This window comes from Schistocerca serialis, chromosome 8, assembly GCF_023864345.2.
Source record: "Schistocerca serialis cubense isolate TAMUIC-IGC-003099 chromosome 8, iqSchSeri2.2, whole genome shotgun sequence".
NCBI classification, from domain to species: domain Eukaryota; kingdom Metazoa; phylum Arthropoda; class Insecta; order Orthoptera; family Acrididae; genus Schistocerca; species Schistocerca serialis.
Window position 1 is genome coordinate 379,234,820 of NC_064645.1, and position 22,420 is coordinate 379,257,239.

Here is a 22,420-nt window from a genome sequence, read left to right on the forward strand (position 1 = left end):
CCGACCTATCCTCTGCTACGCCCACCCTGCCTGGATCTCCGCCCGTCCTACCTTTTACAAATCCCTTCAAATCCTAGAACGCCATGCTCTCCGCCTCGCCTATCGCATCCGTCTCCCCTCCCCCACGCGGATCCTGTATGGCCTTATTCCGTTCCCACACCTCCTCCTTTTCCTTGAATGGATACAGATCCTCTACACCTCCTGCAAACTTGATCCCCCTCATCCAATTGTCTCTCCCATCCTCTCCCACCCCCATCCGCTGCTGAGCCTGTATTCCAACGTCCCACATGCTGTCCATCTCTCCAGTCTCCACTCTCCATACCCTTACGCAAGGTAGCTTCCACCAACTCCCCTTCCCTGATGCCCTCATCCCCTCCTACCCCTCCTACAAACTTTGATCCTCCTCTTCCACATCCTGTGTTTTTTTCCTTAGGGCGCCCTCTCTCCCACCTCCCTTCCTCCCCCCTCCTCCCGGGCTTCATCTACCCACTGTACCTTCTTTCTTGCCCCCCCCCCCCTTCTCCACTGCCGCTGGCATCTACACTCTCCCCACTCCCTCCTCCCCCACCTTTCCCTATTTGGCAGGTCCCTGGACTCGCACACATCAAGTGAACATTCGCGAGCCGGAGATCATCGCCATCGGTTTTGTGTGCGTGCTGTCGTGTTAGTGCTTCAGTGTTTTCGCCGCCCACGCTCCATCGTTCACGTTTGTCTTCTCAATCATCAGTGTTCCTGTACAGTGCTGACAGTTTTTTATTTTTCTACGCCTGTGAACGGCTTCGTGTTTTTTGCTCATGTGTCTCCTGTTTTTGTGCACCGTTATGTTCTGTGTTTCTATGTCTTCCTTGATTCTATTTTTACTGTCTGTGCACGAAGAGCGGCGTACTATTGCCGCTGCCGGCCCACCTTTTTTTGTAAGGTGTTAAAATAACAATAAAGAAAAAAAAAGCTCAGCCTGCCAGTCTAACCTTGCATACGTCTCAGGACATGTCACCTCGCATTAGACAGTGTATTTACTTTCGTGTTTCTATTCCAGTAGACGTGGTTGTCTAATTAGGTTTTCTTGACTCTGTTGTCCGTTCTTGTCGTGTCGTAAGGTCCTCCGTTGGTCGTGTCCGTCCTCTCCCGTTGTGTTGTTGTTCGCGGGCCGCTCCGCGGGTCCCGCCGCGCTTTCCGTCACTTCAACCCCGCGACTGTTCCGGTCACCATTACAAAAAGTCCGAATGGCCTACCTCCGTTTCCTATATAGTTTCGACGGAATGCCTTGCGGCTATTAGAGTTTAATTTGAAATAATTACTATTTATATTCTGATTTGACATTTACCCAAAAGATAGTATCATTACTGAAAATGATTTTGAATATAAAGAAAAGACACCTATTGCAGGAGAGTTCGCTAATGTGAGACAGCTAGATTCCGACAGAATTAAGGACTCAGCTTTATTGGAAGTATTAGAAGCTAGTTCTCACAGATAGTAGCATTGACAGTAAGACTTTAGAAAGCTGGACATTGACGAGAAGCCTTGATTTTAAAATGTTGAATTTAAGTTTTTTGAGTGTATGTGCTTGTAGGGATTTAATATCTAAAGTTGAGTATCTATTGTAACAATATTCATATAATTATATTCTCCACGAAGTTCTGTTTCGTTCTCTATAGTGAACTGTCCTTCCAGTCGAGAAGCGTAAATATGATGCTAGGTTTCTATTCCTAATACACGATACCATGGATATTGTAATACGTGAAAATATCGCATATTAGGGCGCGGTACCTCGTATTAGGGTAACTTCATCTTGTCAACCTAATATCTAAGTTGAGACTCATAATATTTCTAATATGTGTGATAATGTTGTGAACTTTGTGAGACCATCTGGTTATGATGTTGTTATGCTAGTACTTGATTGGAATCATATCATATTTGTGTGACAGACAGCACAAAAGAAAACTATGCCCACATCATTTGTTTAGTACTCCATTCCAAGCATAAAATTTAGTCTCTTGTGTGGAATTGATGGGACGGTTTAAATAGCATTATCGTCAAGAAATAGAGACCTGATGGGCAAATAACCCAATTCAAATAGCTACCTCTTTTCTGATTATGAGTTGATTTGGAGCGGCCTACTAGAGAGCAGTAACAACGGAAAATGCTGTAAACGGCCTTCGGAAAACGGGACTCTACCCACGTAACTGGGATCCTTGTATATTACAATGACTTCGCGATACACCAGGAATTTGAAATACAAGATCCGAACAACGGAGTAAATGTGAGTCCAACTGGTATCTGGCCAGCACCCAAAATCAGGAAGCCACATCAATACCCACCTGATCTAGCAAAATCAGCTCGTTCTGAATCTGTTAAGTAGCTAAACGTACAGGAACCGATTGAAACAATTCAAAGAGATGAAAGCTGCAGCGGAATCAAAGGATACAGACGAGAAAGTTTTTTTCTTGAAAAATAAAAGGAGAAAAACGCAGGGAACAATCTTCGAGTCATTCGAAGTCTGATACAAATGTAATTGAGGACAATGCTTTAGATGTGCAATCTGAAGAAGACGCTGAATGCATATTTTACAGTAGTTGTTTCTCTCAAGACTAATACAGAGAAATGAGCACAGAACATGGAACGCTCTCCCTGGGCTCCCGAAGAACATTAACTTGAAAAAGAGCTTTTGTATGCCTTCATTGCACTTCTTTTGCGCAACAAATGCAGAAAACGTTGGAGAGGTAGTAAGGAACAGAATATTATTATTTTAAGGTTAAACTGTTCTTATATTCGTCGATATTGAGCCTTTTCTCTGTCTGACCTTAGGATACCATCTATGGTTCTATTCAAAATTGACTTGTTTGAGCTTTTTTCAAATTTGCATTTATTGTGTGCTAAGCAGTTTGGAATTCTTGTGTGATGGTGCGATGTCTGCCTATAACACATTACGAGCCTCTTCAACTGTCGGCGTCTCCGTCAGTCAACAGACGAGGTCGGCCTGTACGCTTTGGTGCTGTACGTGTCCCTTCACGTTTCCACTTCCCTATCACATCGGTAACAGTGGACCTAGGGATATTGAGGAGTGTGGAAATCTCGCGTACAGACGTATGACACATGTGACACCCAATCACCTGACCACGTTCAACATCCGTGAGTTCTGCGGAGTGCCCCATTCTGCTCTCTCACGATGTCTAATGACTGCTGAGGTCACTGATATGGGGTACCTGGCAGTAGGTGGTAGCACAATGCACCTAATATGAGAAACGTATGTTTTTGGGGACGTCCGGATACTTTTGCGTGATCAGTGTGAGTCAGTTTACGAAACACACTGTGACCCAAGAAACCGTCTTCTTTTCTGAGAACTAAGAGACTAAAAATGGGAGGTCTCCATTTATCTCCACTTCCAGCAAATGCTCTGATGGAGGGCCTTAAGGTGATCCAGCAATAAAGAAAGAGTTGATATCCCATGTGCCCAAACCACAAAGTTGTCGTCCACATATCTTCAGAAACATTTAGATTTGAACACCGCTGACTGAAGTGCTTCTTACCTCGAAATATTCCATTAAAAGGTTAACACTACCACGTTACAAGCTACAATTCGGAAACCTCTAACGGCAGCGGGCTGAAGGTATGTAGACACTAATAACAAAATTGTAGAATATTAATAACGTTTGTTTTATTCGAAAAGCCTTAAGATTTTTCACATAAAATATTCGGAGGCATTACTTTACAACATGCTCTTCTACAATGATTTCAGGCAGATTTCCAGTCAAACATTCGGCTGTATTGAATGCTGTGATATAAAGTGGGATAATGCGAGACGTGGAAAGTCTCACATCAGGGTTGAGGCTAGGATGAGGTCCACCCACCACTTGCATCAGTTACTTGTATAATCCGACGAGGCACGGGGGTTCTCCCACATATACAGTACTAGTTCCGGGGACCGTTTTTGGTCAGTGTTAAGTTCATGTGACGCTTCATTTTCGTCCACAGATTTTCAGTGGGATAAAGTCCGACGCTCAAACAGGCCAGTCGATCAGATCGACGACAGCCTGTTGCGAAAATCAGCGCTGAAAGATTCGACTCCTCTGAAATGGTCAGTCGTCCTTCTGGGACTGGACCACTTCATCGAGACAATGCACTGAAGCCATCACACTGGACGAGCGCCGAGACGCTGTGTCTTGTGGTCTGCGTACGCTGAGATATGCTGGAAGTAAAGGACTCTCATATCCCCGTCTGTGGCGCTGTGCATTCTCATGTTTGGCATACCTCGGCTATGTTCGTTTTACTCTTGCAACAAATCAACAAGCAATTCGGTGTAAATAAAAGGGTATGGTATCGAGACGACCGAACGGTGATTAATTCCATGGTAGCCCAGATCCTCAAACGCTGCCATGCCGCTACCACGTAACTATACACCTCTGCATGAATATTCAAGGCAGAAACGTCTCTGCGTTTCAAACATATAAATGTTAATGTTGTATATATACGTAGATAAAACAATATCTAGTGATTATATGAAATCACAGGTAGTAAAAAATGTCTGTAAATAAAATTGTTAGGATAAGAAGGGAACAAATAAAGTGTTAAAAGTGTGTTACAAAAGCCGCTGCCGGCGTTGTCAATGTGGGTTGTGGTCTCACTGCTGCGAGCGGTACATAACCGAATATACCCGAGCTTATTAAAAAATGCGAATAGTTTTGTTTTGTCGACTGCGCATGTATCCAAAATGTGTAACTCGTTTATGTAGAAACACGCGTTTATTATGTCACAACGAAGTACGCTGTTAGAGGTAGATATGCAGTTAAACGTTAGATGGTGAAATGGGGATTATTACTAGAACCGAACAGATAAATGGTCGTAATCTAAAATGCAAACAGCATTCAATTTTTAAAGAATATTATTATCAAATGAGACGTGAACCGATCTAAATAATAATTATGGTAGTATCCATTACATCATGTCGGAGAGCGTCATCGCATTTTGCTATGCGATTACATGAAATATTCCTCGCTCACGGACAGATTGAAACATAAAAATTTTACGTGTGTGCTAACAAAAAGGGAACTTCTTGCTCTGGAATCCATATGAATGATTGACCAGAAGGCCGCAGAAATTCGTTGAGCCGCAGGGTTCAGCACAGCAACGTGCCTGGGAAATTCGGACCGTGGCAGTTGGTGGTCTCCACAGTAATTTTTGTGGTTTCCCGTACCTGCTAAGGCAGATGCTACCACGCTCTATGCCGTCGACCACAATGTAACCAACTAACTGGAAATAATATATACTGCTAATACAGTATATCCGGCGGCAACCAACGAATGACTCGATCTGCTGCTGGTTATTGTACATGGCTGTGACAGAATCAATATTTTCCTGTGAATGCTAGCTGAGAATTCCAGTGTAGTACTGACACCCAGAGGGGTAGAGCTGTTAATGTAATTGCACAGCCAACATTCTACATCTACTACATCTACATCTACATCTACATCTACATTTATACTCCGCAAGCCACCCAACGGTGTGTGGCGGAGGGCACTTTACGTGCCACTGTCATTACCTCCCTTTTCTGTTCCAGTCGCGTATGGTTCGCGGGAAGAGCGACTGTCTGAAAGCCTCCGTGGGCGCACGAATCTCTCTAATTTTACATTCGTGATCTCCTCTGGAGGTATAAGTAGGGGGAAGCAATATATTCGATACTTCATCCAGAAACGCACCCTCTCGAAACCTGGCGAGCAAGCAACACCGCGATGCAGAGCACCTCTCTTACAGAGTCTGTCACTTGACTTTGCTAAACATCTCCGTAACGCTATCACGCTTACCAAATAATCCTGTGACGAAACGCGCCGCTCTTCTTTGGATCTTCTCTACCTCCTCCTTCAACCCGATCTGGTACGGGTCCCACACTGATGAGCAATACTCAAGTATAGGTCGAACGAGTGTTTTGTAAGCCACCTCCTTTGTTGATGGACTACATTTTCTAAGCACTCTCCCAATGAATCTCAACTGGTACCCGCCTTACCAGCGTTAATTTTATATGACCATTCCACTTCAAATCGTTCCGCACGCATACTCCCAGATATATTACAGAAGTAACTGCTACCAGTGTTTGTTCCACTATCATATAATCATACAATAACGGATCCTTCTTTCTATGTATTCGCAATACATTACATTTGACTATGTTAAGGGTCAGATGCCACTCCCTGCACCAAGTGCCTATCCGCTGCAGATCTTCCTGCATTTCGCTACAATTTTCTTATGCTGCAACTCCTCTGTATACTATAGCATCATCCGCGAAAAGCCGCATGGAACTTCCGACACTATCAACTAGGTCATTTATATATATTGTGAAAAGCAATGGTCCCATAACACTCCCCTGTGGCACGCCAGAGGTTACTTTAACGTCTTTAGACGTCTCTCCATTGATAACAACATGCTGTGTTCTGTTTGCTAAAAACTCTTCAATCCAGCCACACAGCTGGTCTGATATTCCAGAGGCTCTTACTTTGTTTATCAGGCGACAGTGCGGAACTGTATCGAACGCCTTCCGGAAGTCAAGGAAAATAGCATCTACCTGGGAGCCTTTATCTAATATTTTCTGGGTCTCATGAACAAATAAAGCGAGTTGGGTTTCACACGATCTCTGTTTCCGGAATCCATGTTGATTCCTACAGAGTAGATTCTGGGTTTCCAAAAACATGATACTCGAGCAAAAAACATGTTCTAAAATTCTACAACAGATCGACGTCAGAGATATAGGTCTATAGTTTTGCGCATCTGCTCGACGACACTTCTTGAAGACTGGGACTACCTGTGCTCTTTTCCAATCATCTGGAAACTTCCGTTCCTCTAGAGACTTGCGGTACACGGCTGTTAGAAGGGGGGCAAATTCTCTCGCGTACTCTGTGTAGAATCGAATTGGTATCCCGTCAGGTCCAGTGGACTTTCCTCTGTTGAGTGATTCCAGTTGCTTTTCTATTCCTTGGACACTTATTTCGATGTCAGCCATTTTTTCGTATGTGTGAGGATTTAGAGAAGGAACTGCAGTGCGGTCTTCCTCTGTGAAACAGCTTTGGAAAAAGGTGTTTAGTATTTCAGCTTTACGCGTGTCATCCTCTGTTTCAATGCCATCATCATCCCGGAGTGTCTGGATATGCTGTTTCGAGCCACTTACTGATTTAACGTAAGACCAGAACTTCCTAGGATTTTCTGTCAAGTCGGTACACAGAATTTTACTTTCGAATACACTGAACGCTTCACGCATAGTCCTCCTTACGCTAACTTTGACGTCGTTTAGCTTCTGTTTGCCTGAGAGGTTTTGGCTGCGTTTAAACTTGGAGTGAAGCTCTCTTTGCTTTCGCAGTAGTTTCCTAACTTTGTTGTTGAACCACGGTGTGTTTTTCCCGTCCCTCACAGTTTTAATCGGCACGTACCCGTCTAAAACGCATTTTACGATTGCCTTGAACTTTTTCCATAAACACTCAACATTGTCAGTGTCGGAACAGAAATTTTCGTTTTGATCTGTTAGGTAGTCTGAAATCTGCCTTCTATTACTCTTGGTAAACAGATAAACCTTCCTCCCCTTTTTTATATTCCTATTAACTTCCATATTCAGGGATGCTGCAACGGCCTTATGATCACTGATTCCCTGTTGTGCACTTACAGAGTCGAAAAGTTCGGGCCTGTTTGTTATCAGTAGGTCCAAGATGTTATCTCCACGAGTCGGTTCTGTGTTTAATTGCTCGAGGTGATTTTCGGATAGTGCACTCAGTATGTCAGGCGATGCTCTGTCCCTACCACCCGTCCTAAACATCTGAGTGTCCCAGTCTATATCTGGTAAATTGAAATCTCCACCTAAGACGATAACATGCTGAGAAAATTTATGTGAAATGTATTCCAAATTTTCTGTGGGGCATTCGATGTGGCAGTGCCTGTTGTTGGACTGCACGGAAACGTCAGGGTCCCAGTCGCACACAATTGACCACCACAAAAGGGACGATCAGCATATCGTGCACCCATCCCATCGTCACCGCTTCACACCTGCACCTATCATCTGAGAATAAGCAATAGAGTCACTGCAACGTTCTGTGTCATCCCACGCCACTGTATAACGGGAAATATGGAAAAGTGATCGCAGCGGCTGGCAGGGAAAGAAATTGCTACAGGCAATTAATTGGTCGCTGAAGCTGAGATGATAAAATTTCATTGTGTTTTATGTACATAACCGAATTAAGGGTAGGAATTTCTCTGTTCTTCTTGACTTGCCGACGAGTGCAGGCGCACGTAGCGCTGTACCTTTACCTATAGTAGTCGTGTTCTATCTGTTGGAACGTTTAGCCGCCATTAGGGGTAAGATTCTGTAAAAATGTGTGTATCGTAAAAAAGTTATGTTTTAGAACACAATCATATATGGCAAAGTGTGCTATTAATTCTGTAGAAAACATGCCCAGCTATAATACCTAATTTTTCAGCAAATTTAGATTTTATTTGACGCGAAGCGGAACGACTGCTGGCGGAAGCTGCCGCCGCTACGAGCATAGAAATTAAATATTTCAGCAGCCCACAGCGCGGGAGAAAGAAAAGTAATAACAGGAAATAACGTTGATCCATTTATCTTTCATCAAAATTAGCAGACGCGAAGGAGAATATTTTATTTCACTGTGAATTTTGAGCTACAAATTGCGAAAGACGAACAAAGGCTGCACTCTGAATTTCACGTAAAATTTCAAAGCAAATAATTAATTTTAGTAAGATTCCTGGTGGGTTAGGTCTGATCTGACTATAAAAAATTTCAAAGAATTACCTTTTGTGTCACATATTCTAAGAGCAGATTGCACCTGCCGTGTTAGCTGAGAGTGCTAATGTGCTACTTCCTGGACTCGGGTCGGCGCGCTGGCTCCGGATCGAACGATGAGAGCCGGTGTGCCGGTCAGCCTGGATGTGGTTTTTAGGCGGTTTTCCACATCCCACTAGGTGAATACTGGGCTAGTCCCCACGTCCCGCCTCCGTTACACAACTCGCAGACATCTGCACACATTCACACTCTTCTACGGATTACACTAGATGCAGACACCTGGGGTACCCTAATTCCATTCCTTGGGATACAAGGTGGCGGCAGGAAGGGCATCTGGCTACCCCTTAACATTAACATTGCCAAATCTGTACCTAACCTTGCTGACACTGCGAAACTGCAGGATAAAGGCAAAAGCAAAAGCAAAGTTCTAAGAGCAGATTGGCAAAAACATTTTACTGCGCCACAGAAATCCACTGCATATTTTTCAAGTGTAGCGATATAACATATAAAAAGTTTTAATAACCAAAATCAAGTGATATATATATATATATATATATATATATATATATATAGCAAAGAATGGTAAACAGTTACAAATTAATTTACCATTTCTTTACGTAGTCAGACCAGAGAATGCAGTATCATTGTGCCATTTTTAGACAGGGCAATGCTCATCCACACATGGGAGGCGTTTATACCCTATCTGCATGATTTTGAGGTCCTCAGACGACTAGCAGGACCTCAGATCTGTCCCCGACAGAACGTGTGTGGGACCGAACAGCTCAGAAGTCATCTTCGGCCCATTGCCAGTATCCCGGATGTCAAGTACCATTTACAACAGTTGCGGGTCGTCTTGCTTCAGGAGAGAATATAACGGCATTATGACACATGAGGACAATATTTTGGAAATGGAAGAGGATGTAGATGAAGATGAAATGGGAGATATGGTACTGTGTGAAGAGTTTGACAGAGCACTGAAAGACCTGAGTCGAAACAAGGCCCCAGGAGTAGACAACATTCCATTAGAACTACTGACGGCCTTGGGAGAACCAGTCCTGACAAAACTCTACCATCTGGTGAGCAAGATGTACGAGACAGGCGAAATACCCTCAGACTTCAAGAAGAATATAATAATATCAATTCCAATGAAAGCAAGTGTTGACAGATGTGAAAATTATCGAACTATCAGTTTAATAAGTCACGGCTGCAAAATACTAACGCTAATTCTTTAGAGACGAATGGAAAAACTAGTAGAAGCCGACCTCGGGGAAGATCAGTTTGGATTCCGCAGAAATATCGGAACATGTGAGGTAATACTGACCCTACGACTTATCTTAGAAGCCAGATTAAGGAAAGGCCAACCTACGCTTCTAGCATTTGTAGACTTAGAGAAAGCTTTTGACAATGCTGATTGGAATACTCTCTTTCAAATCCTGAAGGTGGCAGGGGTAATTTACAGCGAGCGAAAAGCTATTTACAATTTGTACAGAAACCAGATGGCAGTTATAAGAGTCGAGGGACATAAAAGAGGAGCAGTGGTTGGGAAGGGAGTGAGACAGGGTTGTAGCCTATCCCCGATGTTATTCAATCTGTATATTGAGCAAGCAGTGAAGGAAACAAAAGAAAAATTTTGATAGGTATTAAAATCCACGGAGAACAAATAAAAACTTTGAGGTTCGCCGATGACATTGTAATTCTGTCAGAGACAGCAAATGACTTGGAAGAGCAGTTGAACGGAATGGATAGTGTCTTGAAAGGAGGATATAAGATGAACATCAACAAAAGCAAAATGAGGATAATGGAATGTAGTCCAGTTAAGTCGGGTGATGCTGAGGGAATTAGATTAGGAAATGAAACACTTAAAGTAGTAAGGAGTTTTGCTATTTGGGGAGCAAAATAACTGATGATGGTCGAAGTAGAGAGGCTATAAAATGTGGACTGGCACAGGCAAGGAAAGCGTTTCTGAAGAAGAGAAATTTGTTAATATCGAGTATAGATATAAGTGTCTGGAAGTTGTTTCTGAAAGTATTTTTATGGAGTGTAGACATGTATGGAAGTGAAACATGGACGATAAATAGTTTGGACAAGAAGAGAGTAGAAGCTTTTGAAATGTGGTGCTACAGAAGAATGCTGAAGATTAGATGGGTAGATCACGTAACTAATGAGGAGGTATTGAATAGAATTGGGGAGAAGAGGAGTCTGTGGCACAACTTGACTAGAAGAAGGGATCGATTGGTAGGACATGTTCTGAGGCATCGAGGGATCACAAATTTAGCATTGGAGGGCAGCGTGGAGGGTAAAAATCGTAGAGGGAGACCAAGAGATGAATACACTAAACAGATTCAGAAGGATGTAGGTTGCAGTAGGTACTGGGAGATGAAGAAGCTTGCACAGGATAGAGTAGCATGGAGAGCTGCATCAAACCAGTCTCAGGACTGAAGACCACAACAACAACATTGACACCCTTCCCAAATGAATCAGTGCATGCGTCCAGGCGAGAGTGGACACAACGGTTTATTGATCAGTGAGCTCATATTTACAACTCCTTTGGAATTTTGACTCGATATTGTAATCACTGAAATAACATCACATGCTCTCACAACCCTGAATTGTCTTTCTGTTCCCTTCTTCCCATTTGGGTGTTTCATTTCTTCGTCTGACAGTGCACATATCGTGACGTTTACCATTTGTAGGGAAGATCATCCGGCAGCACACAGCGTGTAGATAGAGTTCGAGATGTTGCTGCCTGCTGACTAACTAACATGTTCCATTGTCGCTTCTCTTTGTTTGCAGTTCTCTCTACTCCTCGTCTCAAGCCCTCAGTATCTATTAAATATCTGAAGATATTTACATTGTAACACTTTCTAGATTGATACCTTCATCAAACTGTAATACATGATTATCAATATTAGTGTATTCTCTATCTCCGATTTCATTGCAAAATTTTTATTTGATTAAGTAGATGTAAATCTTTGGTGACAAATGTATTTTAATTATCGATCCAATTTTTACTCTTCTCTGCCTTATGTTAGTGTTACCTCTTTCCATGTTCACCCACACCCCAGTGATTATCCTTGATTCTTCTACTTTTTCTACACTTCATGATTTAGGTATTGAGCTTATTCTGTTTTCACAAATTGTCAGTCCATCTCTTCTTAGATCTTCCACAATTTCTTCTTCTTACTGGTTTATAATCTAACGCTAGTTGAGAAGTCATTTACTGTCCTTTCTTTGGAGATATTCGTACCAGATGTCGTGGTGTTTGGTTATTCAAATGGTTCAAATGGCTCTAAGCACTATGGGACTTAACATCTGAGGTCATCAGCTCCTAGACTTAGACCTACTTAAACCTAACTAACCTAAGGACATCACACAGATCCATGCCCGAGGCAGGATTCGAACCTGCGACCGTAGCAGCAGAGCGCCTAGAGCGCCTAGAGCCACTCGGCCACAGCGGCCGGCTATTTGGTTATTCTTCTTTGAGTAGGTTCTACTTTTAGCTCTTCCCTTACTGTTTCTTTCTTTATGTAGTCTGTTGTGGAGTAGTCTTTCATTCTTCTGTGACATTTCATTGCTACACTATGTATTTATCCAATATTATTTTTGTAGGTCCCCAGTATTCACACTCAAGAAGACGCGCTCGAAGAGCGATAGTTTCACGAAATGCTACTCTCGTTTCTTGTCTGGTCTTATTTTTAAATACATTATGATGTTGCCACGTGTATTTCCAAACGTAGCCAATTTTACGTCTAGAACTTTGTTCCTGTCTAGAACAATTGGACATCCCAAATGAGTGAAAATTCTAAAATAGGGTTTCAGAGATGGCTGGGTGTCGGCAGGGTTCAGTGCAAAGATGGACGCAGGAGCAACAGGAGAAGACAGTTTGTAGATACAAATACTTCTTTGTTTACAATCACTGGATTTTGAAGTCGGACTGCTACCTGAAGGAAAGGCTAGCATTTCTTGGACAGTGCTGTACCATCCCAGTGTAACAACTCCTTTGTGAATTGGCCTAAATCAGGCTGCGCCGTGCCCAGTTGTATAGGGCATGGAATCCTCCATTGATACCGTGGCCACGGCGTGGAAGGCTGGACCCCAGGCATCATAGTTCCACGGTGGAATTCTGAGCTGACTGTTCACCTACGTTCTCAGGAACAAACAGAAGTTCAAAGTCTGACATCGGGAGAGATGGCAGTATTACCAATACAGCATTGAATAACACAGACTGAATGTCACATTGCTGCCCAGCTGTTCGATAGTAGTGGCTGGTTCGGGAGGGGTTTAAATTCAGTTGCTCCAGGCTGACTTCGCAGAAGTGTCTACGTGTGTTATGCGTCACGTGGAAATTTACTACTACAGGTGCAATAACCAAAGCAGCTGATGTCACCTCCAAGTCACTGAAGCCGGAGTGGCCCCAGGTCATTGACACACGGAAGCCTGGTGATGCGGGTGTTAACTATGCAGGTCGGTGACTGCCGGCAGTCGATGCGCATTTCCTACTGTGTTGTTGAAAGCTCCAAGCTCTGCTATAATCCATACCACCATGGAGACACTTGTTCTAAATCCACGTTATCCATAATGAGTTTGGAACCAACTGCATCTTTGTCGCAGAAAGCCATCACTTTAGTCTTGGTTTTAGAAATCTCGACATTGTATTGTTGACAACGGGAATTCAGGTGACTCTGTGCACAAGTCGTCTTTCTTTCTTACAGTATAAAGACATGATCAGCATTAAAAAAAAAACGAAACTAAACTGCGACCGAACAGACAAATGGTACCGACCGGCTACCGTGTCATCCTCAGTCCACAGGCGTCACTGGATGCGGATATGGAGGGACATGTAACTCTCCCGGCCATATGTCTGTTTAAGAGAGCCGCCACTTCTCATTCAAGTAGCTCCTCAGTTTGCCTCACAAGGGCTGAGTGCACCCCGCTTTCCAGCAGCGCTTGGTAGACCGGATGATCACCCATCCAAATGCTAGCCCAGACCTACAACGCTCAATTTTGGTGATCTCACGGGAACCGGAGTTGCCACTGCGGCGAGGCCGTTGGCCATCTTCCACATTACGTAAAACATTTAACATAGCGTCCTCTGATATTGTAATATCATTTTGTGTGTGTTACCTCCAATTTAGGATAATGTGATTAACGTAAATATTAAGAAGTGTGTGTGATACTGGCACCTTTTTTTGTACTCCTTGATCTATTAAAACTTCTTCTGTTCTTATTTCATTTGCATTTTTTATAATCGTTTATTATTTCTGTTGGCTTCTTATGACCTTTACAAATTTGCTAAGAGACCCACCGCTTTCCATTACAGTCAAGTCAAAGGTTTTATCGCTAGTTAATCATTGTAGTAACTTACTGCTCGTTTCACGCTGTAAGTAGGCTCAAGTAGATCCTTACAAATTTGCTGGGATATCCACTGCTTTCCATTATAATCGAGCTTTTTTTTGACATTGTCAAATGTTTCATGGTTGATTAATCAGTATATTAGCTTCTTGCTCGATTCGCGCTGTAAGTGAGCTCAAGTAGAATGTTTTCGAGGTAACATGGAGTGAATCCTGTTTCTTTGAGATCCACTTGCTAGAGGACCTGGTAGGCAGGTAAAGTGTACTGCCACAGCAGAATTTGTCAAACATTTCTTGATCCCTTACAGAAATGGGTAGTGGTATAAAACAAATCGTGATACATAGCACAATTTGATAGCAGTCCGAGCCCGGTAGCTGAGTGGTCAGCGCGACAGAATGTCAATCCTAAGAGCCCGGGTTCGGTTCACAGCTGGGTCGGAGATTTTCTCCGCTCAGGGACTGGGTGTTGTGTTGTCCTAATCAGCATCATTTCATCCTCACCGACGCGCAAGTACCAGCCGATGTGGCCCAGCGGCTCTAGGCGCTTCAGTCTGGAACCGCGTGACCACTACGGTCGCAGGTTCGAATCTTGCCTCGGGGATGGATGTGTGTGATGTCCTTAGGTTAGTTAGGTTTAAGTAGTTCTAAGTTCTAGGGGGCTGATGACCTCAGATGTTAAGTCCCATATGCTCAGAGCCATTTGACGGGCAAGTTGCCGAAGTGACGTCAAATCGAAAGATTTGCACCCGGCGAACAGTCTACCAGACGGGAGGCCCTAGTCACATGACATTTACATTTTTATTTGACAGAAACGTGGAGAGCAGTGGAATGTGATGTAACAAGCTGTCTTCCTCATTTAGTGTGTGGGGGAATACATTTTTAGTGCAATAAATCATCTGCGACATTGGTAGATAATCGATGTCGAAGGGTGCACAGTATATTCAATTCTGCATGAAGATTTATCCCTGAAAAATATCTGTCCCCGATGGACCCTGTGGAATTAGATCTAAACTGGAAAAAATATTTGGGACATATTGATGGAAGCAACTCAAAAAATATAGGAAGCTACCTACGATAGGAGATCAAGAAATCATGAACCTACTAAAACAGATACTCAAACTTACTTTGAATATAACAATCGTTTATACACTAATGAAGATGTTGTTGCAATGCCATGCAGCATTACTGGAACCATAGCCGACATCTTCCTAAACACTTTGGAGGCAAAGTTCTTCAATCAAGCTAACCCACTAACAAAGAAAATAGTATACTGTTTCCGATACGTTGGCGATACTCTGCTGTTAATAGACGGATCCAACAGTGACATACGACAGTTGCATTAAACGATAAATGAACTACACGCAAAAATCAAATTCACATTGGAACTTGAAATTAATGAAACTATAAATTTTTTGTAACTGACAATCAAAAATAATAACAATGTGCACAAATTTGACATATACCGAAAACACATAACTTCAGACAACATTATTAACGCAATCTCTCGCCACTCGAATATATGCTTGCTTTTCCATCCCACGGTCAACAGTACTGAAAGTTTTGAGGCCTGTTTTACAGGTTCAAAATCATGCAGCAGCTGAAAACCTCGTGATAAGGAGCAACATTCTGAATTAGCTCTTCGGTTTCTGGCGGGGGTCGATGTTGATGACATGTGGCCGGCAATATTCTATCGAGTGACAAGGCACATTTTACACTACAGGATGAAGTTGATACACACATCTACCGAATCTGGGGTACTGTCATAGTACGTTTTGTGCACGAAGAGCCATTGCACTCGACGTATGTGACTGAGTGGCGTGGATTCACAAGCACCTTTACTCACCGTCCGATCTTCTTAGAAGAGAATACGCCCAGACGACCTGTCAAGGAGAACCGTGACGTCTTGAGGTTACACCCGTAGATTCCTCCTTGTGCAGCATGTGGTCATTGTTTTCGTGCGAGATGGGGAACGCCTCATGTCGCTCTCCTAGTGAAAGATCTGCTTAATGGAACTTTTTACTGCCATGCTATCTCCAGAGGTTTTCCAGATGCATGGCCTGCATGATCACCTGATCTGAATCCATACGACTTTTGGCTCGGGGGGAATCTAATAGAACTCGTTTAGGAGGAACACGTTCGGTCTCTACCTGACCTGAATACGAATAACTAGAAACACGCTACTCAGGTTGCACTGGAACTGCTGTGAGCAGCTGCTGATCACAGTCGTTTTACGAATGCAGCTCCTTGTCGACGTCTGCAGTGCTCATACTGAACAAACTGTATAAGCGGTGGTCAATAATAAAGTTAATGTTATGCTTTTCTCACTTATTTCAACTTTTCTTGTCAGGTCCCGTTCCTAATTCACTACGTATGGAAACATTTCTATGCGTCTTTCTTGCATTCACAACACACGATTTGCACCGGCTGCCCAAAATTGGAGCTAATTTATTTTCCAGCGTAAATGAACTCCGCGTTAACGCATTAGCAAATTCACCAAGTTTAACGATAATCACAGCCCACACTGGAACTCCGTGAGTAGCTACACTTTAATTATAACCAATCGTTATATACGTTATGCTTTCAAATCTTTATTAATGAGAGTTGAAGTCTGAATTGAAACAACTAAAATACGTTGATGTATATTAGCAGAAATACTTGTCATTAAATATTATATACATTATGTTGGAAATATCCGATTTTGATGTACACTACTGGCCATTAAAATTACTCCACCAAGAAGAAATGCAGATGATAATCGGGTATTTATTGGACAAATATATTATATTAGAACTGACATATGATTACATTTTCACGCAAATTGGGTGCTTAGACCCTGAGAAATCAGTACCCAGAACAACCACCTCTGGCCGTAATAACGGCCTTGATGCGTCTGGGCATTGAATCAAACAGAGTTTGGTGGCGTGTACAGGTACAGTTGCCCATGCAGCTTCAACACGATAACACAGTTCATCAAGAGTAGTCAATGGCATATTGTGACGAGCCAGTTGCTCGGCCACCATTGACCAGACGTTTTCAATTGATGAGAGGTCTCGAGAATGTGCTGGCCAGGGCAGCAATCGAACATTTTCTGTATCCAGAATGGCTCGTACAGGACCTTGAACATGCGGTCGTGCATTATCCTGCTGAAACGTAGGGTTTCGCAGGGATCGAATGAAGGGTTGCAGCTCTTAGAGATACACGTACTAGAGACTACAGAATTGTCTACCATTGTCTCCAAAACACAAGCACTCCGTCTTCATGAAACTTCCTGGCAGATTAAAACTGTGTGCCGGACCGAGGCTCGAACTCTGGACATTTGCCTTTCGCGGGCAAGTGCAAAGGTCCCGAGTTCGAGTCTCGGTCCGGCACACAGTTTTAATCTGCTAGGAAGTTCCACAACGGCGCACACTCCTCTGCAGAGTGAAAATCTTATTCTGGAAACATCCCCCAGGCTGTGGCTAAGCCATGTCTCCGCAATACCCTTTCTTTCAGGAGTGCTAGTTCTGCAAGGTTCGCAGGAGAGCTTCTGTAAAGTTTGGAAGGTAGCAGACGAGGTAGTGGCGGAAGTGAAGCTGTGAGGACGGGGCGTGAGTCGGGCTTGGGTAGCTCAGTTGGTAGAGCACTTGCCCGCGAAAAGCAAAGGTCCCGTGTTCGAGTCTCGGTCCGGCACACAGTTTTAATCTGCCAGGAAGTTTCATATCGGCGCACACTCCGCTGCGGAGTGAAAAACTCATTCTGGAAACTCCGTCATCAGGTTATTGGCTGGTGAAGGCAGCCGATGAAAAACACATTTGTTCTGCAGAAACTGAACCCTCAAGGCCCAATTTTAATATACATTGAGGCAGTAGAGTATCAGTTTACAGTCAACGTTTTAGCTCAAAATTCAATTGTGTTACTGGCAAGTAACACCCTCTTCCATAGCGGTTTGTGTTAGTTTTGTCATCTCCGAAAGTTAAACATTGAAGTAAGATTTCGTTATTAATCGGTCGTATTGAGTGTGCTAGAGGTATATATCACCTCAGGAACCGGAATTAGTATCTTGTATAAACATTCAGGTACAATTTGAAAACAGAGCTGCAGGGTGTAAACAATTTGAGAACTCCTTCTACATTACTATTCCACAGCTTTGGTGAGTCCCATTGCAACGTTATGATCTCCATGCAACTTTCGTTTCTTAATACGCTGAATGACTTAACTCACTTCATTGGAGACTACTTCCGTACAAAGCAATGTTCGCAGGCTTAGAAATTTTCTGTCTATAAATAGTTACTGTGCTGCACACGAACCGTTATTACACTCTAAAGACCGCTGACCTCTATGGACAAGATGTGTGCCCTAATTACGTGTGTCCTTATTGGTCAACATCGGTGTAGTTAGGGATTACTTTGCACTAGAAGATTAAATTTAGCTTTGTAACTCAACAGTGACAAAAAGTAAACAACAGTTGTCCAGGCCCTATGCACATATGGCTGTTATTCCGTACTAGATGCAGCAAAACGTTTCCGCTCGCATATTGCATTCCAGGAATGAAATGTTACCAGGAAAGAGAAACGCGATACTTAGGGATTTATAGCGGGTCGTATTATTAACTGCATTTGTATTCTCTCCTCGCAACTCTGGACTGAAGGAGAGAACTGATTTTCGTTCGGGTGCTGAACGACGGAGAACAACATAAGGCTACGACCGGGTGGTGGGGTTCCGAAACGTGTACACCGTCGCATGCGCACAACGGTGCTCTTGGCCCCAGTTGCAATCTGTCTTCTTCTAGAAGGCCTTTGTTAGTCCGCACGCAAAAAGCTGCAATTTAGGCAACAGGCGTCTCCGCTGAATACAAAGCATTGTTGTACTACTGGGAAAACCAAAGGCGGTATTTATGCGCTCGTTCGCGATTTACAGTTCGAAGGTCGCAATTAGGCAGGGCGAGACAGTGGGTTTAACATGTCACAGAAGAACGACGACTCCCACTCTCGACATCGCCAGTAAATTTCTTGCCCTATGGGCGTTCTTAGTTGGAGAAGGATGAAGCAAGCCGATGGAACTCTGTGGTGCCTGGAAGCGAAAGTACACTACCGGGCATTCAAATTGCTACACCACGAAGATGACGTGCTACAGACGCGAAATTTAACCGACAGGAAGAAAATGTTGTGATATGCAAATGATTAGCTTTTTAGAGCATTCACACAAGGTTGGCGCCGGTGGCGACACCTACAACGTGCTGACATGAGGAAAGTTTCCAACCGATTTCTCATACACAAACAGCAGTTGACCAGCGTTGCCTGGTGAAACATTGTTGTGATGTCTCGTGTAAGGAGAAGAAACGCGTACCATCACGTTTCCGACTTTCATAAAGGTCGGATTGTAGTCTACCGCGATTACGGTTTATCGTATCGCGACATTGCTGCTCGCATTGGTCGAAATCCAATGACTGTTAGTAGAATATGGAATCGGGGGGTTCAGGAGAGTAATACGGAACGCTGTGCTGGATCCCCACGGCCTCGTATCACTAGCAGTCGAGATGACAGGCATTTTATCCGCATGGCTATAACGGATCGTGCAGCCACGTCTCGATCCCTGAGTCAGCAGATAGAGACATTAGCAAGACAACAACCATCGGCACGAGCAGTTCGACGACGTTTGCAGCAGCATGGACTATCAGCTCGGACACCATGGCTCCGGTTATCCTTGACGCTGCATCACAGACAGGAGCGCCTGCGATGGTGTACTCGACGACGAACCTGGATGCATTAATGGCATAAAGGCATTTTTTCGGATGAATCCAGGTTCTGTTTACAGCATCATGATGGTGGCATCCCTGTCTGGCGACATCGCGGTGAACGCACATTGGAAGCGTGTATTCGTAATCGCCATACTGGGTATCTCACCGTGTGATGGTATGGGGTGCCATTGGTTACACGTCTCGGTCTCCTTTTGTTCGCATTGACGGCACTTTGAACAGTGGACGCTACATTTCAGATGTGTTACGACCCGTGGCTCTACCCTTCATTCGATCCCTGCGAAACCCTACGTTTCAGCAGGATAATGCACGACCGCATGTTCAAGGTCCTGTACGAGCCTTTCTGGATACAGCTGCAACAGCTTACCTCAATAGATGAAAAGTTCATACGAAAAATAAATGAAAGAGCTGTTAACATATGTATCGTATCCCACAAGTAAATTTTAATATTACTGAATGGAGGACGTTTTGTTGGAAGCAAATCTCGTGTTTTCACGTACGGTGATAAGGTACATGTGCCGGAATATTTGAAAAAAGGAAAGGTGTAAGATAATAAATTTATGACGATGAATATATAATGTATCAATAATTCAGGTTTACAATGTCAACAATTTTGAAAAAAGTCAAACGTCGGATTAGATCATTTAACAAAATGTCTTGAGCACTATGGGACTTAACATCTGAGGTCATTAGTACCCGCTAGAACTTATAACTACTTAAACCTAACTAACCTAAGGACATAACACACATCCATGTCCAAGGCAGGATTCGAACCTGCAACCGTAGCAGCAGCGCGATTCCAGACTGAAGCGCCTAGAACCGCTCGGCCACACTGGCCGGCCATTTAACACTCTCTTTGCAAATAAGAGCATAAAGATGCATAAATACAATCTTGATCATACAAATAAATTTACAAATCTTTGGAAAACCTGTGTATGAGGAAAGCTGCTTGTTAGTCATCTGAATTTGCAGATTATCTCAGAACTGATCACCACCTGATATGATGACATCGAAAGCGACAACAAAGGCACAACATTATCTATGGCAACTTCAGATGCAAAATACAACATGAGATGGGCACGAGTTTAGTAACTCCAACACAACCAATACATCGTAAATATTCGCGCAGCTCGCTGCAGTCTCACCATTATGTTGCAAATTCCTATTCGAACGCTTGTGAGGTAACGGACGATTTGTGGCGTCCTTAAAATATTCAAAGTTCGGAGTTGGCATGGCCACGCGGGCCGCATGGCTGGGAATTCCGTGTTGACGCTGTGACGAGGACTATGCTTTGTCTCGATGAAGGAGATGTGTATTATGCCGGGAGTGCCAAAGATGGCGGACTTTGTGAAACCATAAGGGCAGACGTTTCACAGCTCACGTAGAAATTAATAATAGCCAGACGACTCAAGATACCTTAAAAAGAAACATTTACATTACCATTATTTGCATGACGAATCTGATGGTGTAATCAGATTTTCAATATCTTTATTAGTTTAAAGTTTAGTATCTGACTGTAAATTATACAAGTAACACCCAGCAACGAATTTCCAAAGTCTAAACGGTTCATCTTCTTTTGTCAATCGACGTGTCTTTAGAAAGCAGTTAGTGTAAACCTAAATTGGTATGAACTATAGGCATGTACGTGAGTTATTGGTGGTCAGAGTGGCTGATTACTATTGATCGCGTCAGGCCATAAGTACTCCACAGTGACATGAAAAAACGGTAGCAGCATGCTTATAAACATATTTATTCGTCTATGTCTTTCTTTATATCAGATATATACTATTCATGAGGAAATTGGTTAAATATTTACTGTATTTTAGAAAGTGCAGAGACATTAGGCTACTGGATAACTATTTCTTTCTGTTCCTTTGATATATGTTCATTTGATTTGTTTATGTGTTTAATAATGTGTGTTAGAGCGTGTTTACGGTCAAGCCGTAGGAATATTTATTAAATTGCAAGTTATTTAAATGTAAATCCAGTATTTTGTATGTGTTTCAATATGTTTGTGAGTGTGCGTTGGCTTGAAGACATGGCAGGAGCGCTCTAGCCAATCACAGCGCTCGTTAATTGCGAGACTGGACGAGGAGTGCTGGACAGTACACGAGGAGTGCTGGATGGGAAGCAGCGATGATCAGTCGCGGGAAAGACGTGGAGAGTGGAGCAGTTTGCATGTGGTCGCCTGAGATAGAAATATTTCGTATTTCCAACTTGTGTACTTATGATATTTCCATCGCTTCTGCAGTGAAGACGTAGTATGGCTTTAGAAGTGAACATATCGCGATCTATGTTATTGTTCATAACTAATTATGTGAAGTAGGAATCTATTGTTTCCCTGTTATTCAACTTATATTTTATTTGATTGCTGGACAATAGACACCAATAAATGTTTTTCAGTAATAAATGGCATCATTAAAGGTACTTCTGCTATTGTACTCATCATTTAAAGTCGTTAAAAATAGTACCTGCAGATTTTATTTAATTGAAATCTTGCATTTATAAATTTCTATGTAACATTCAAAATTGGAAATTGTTGAGTGATAGGAACCTTCGGCC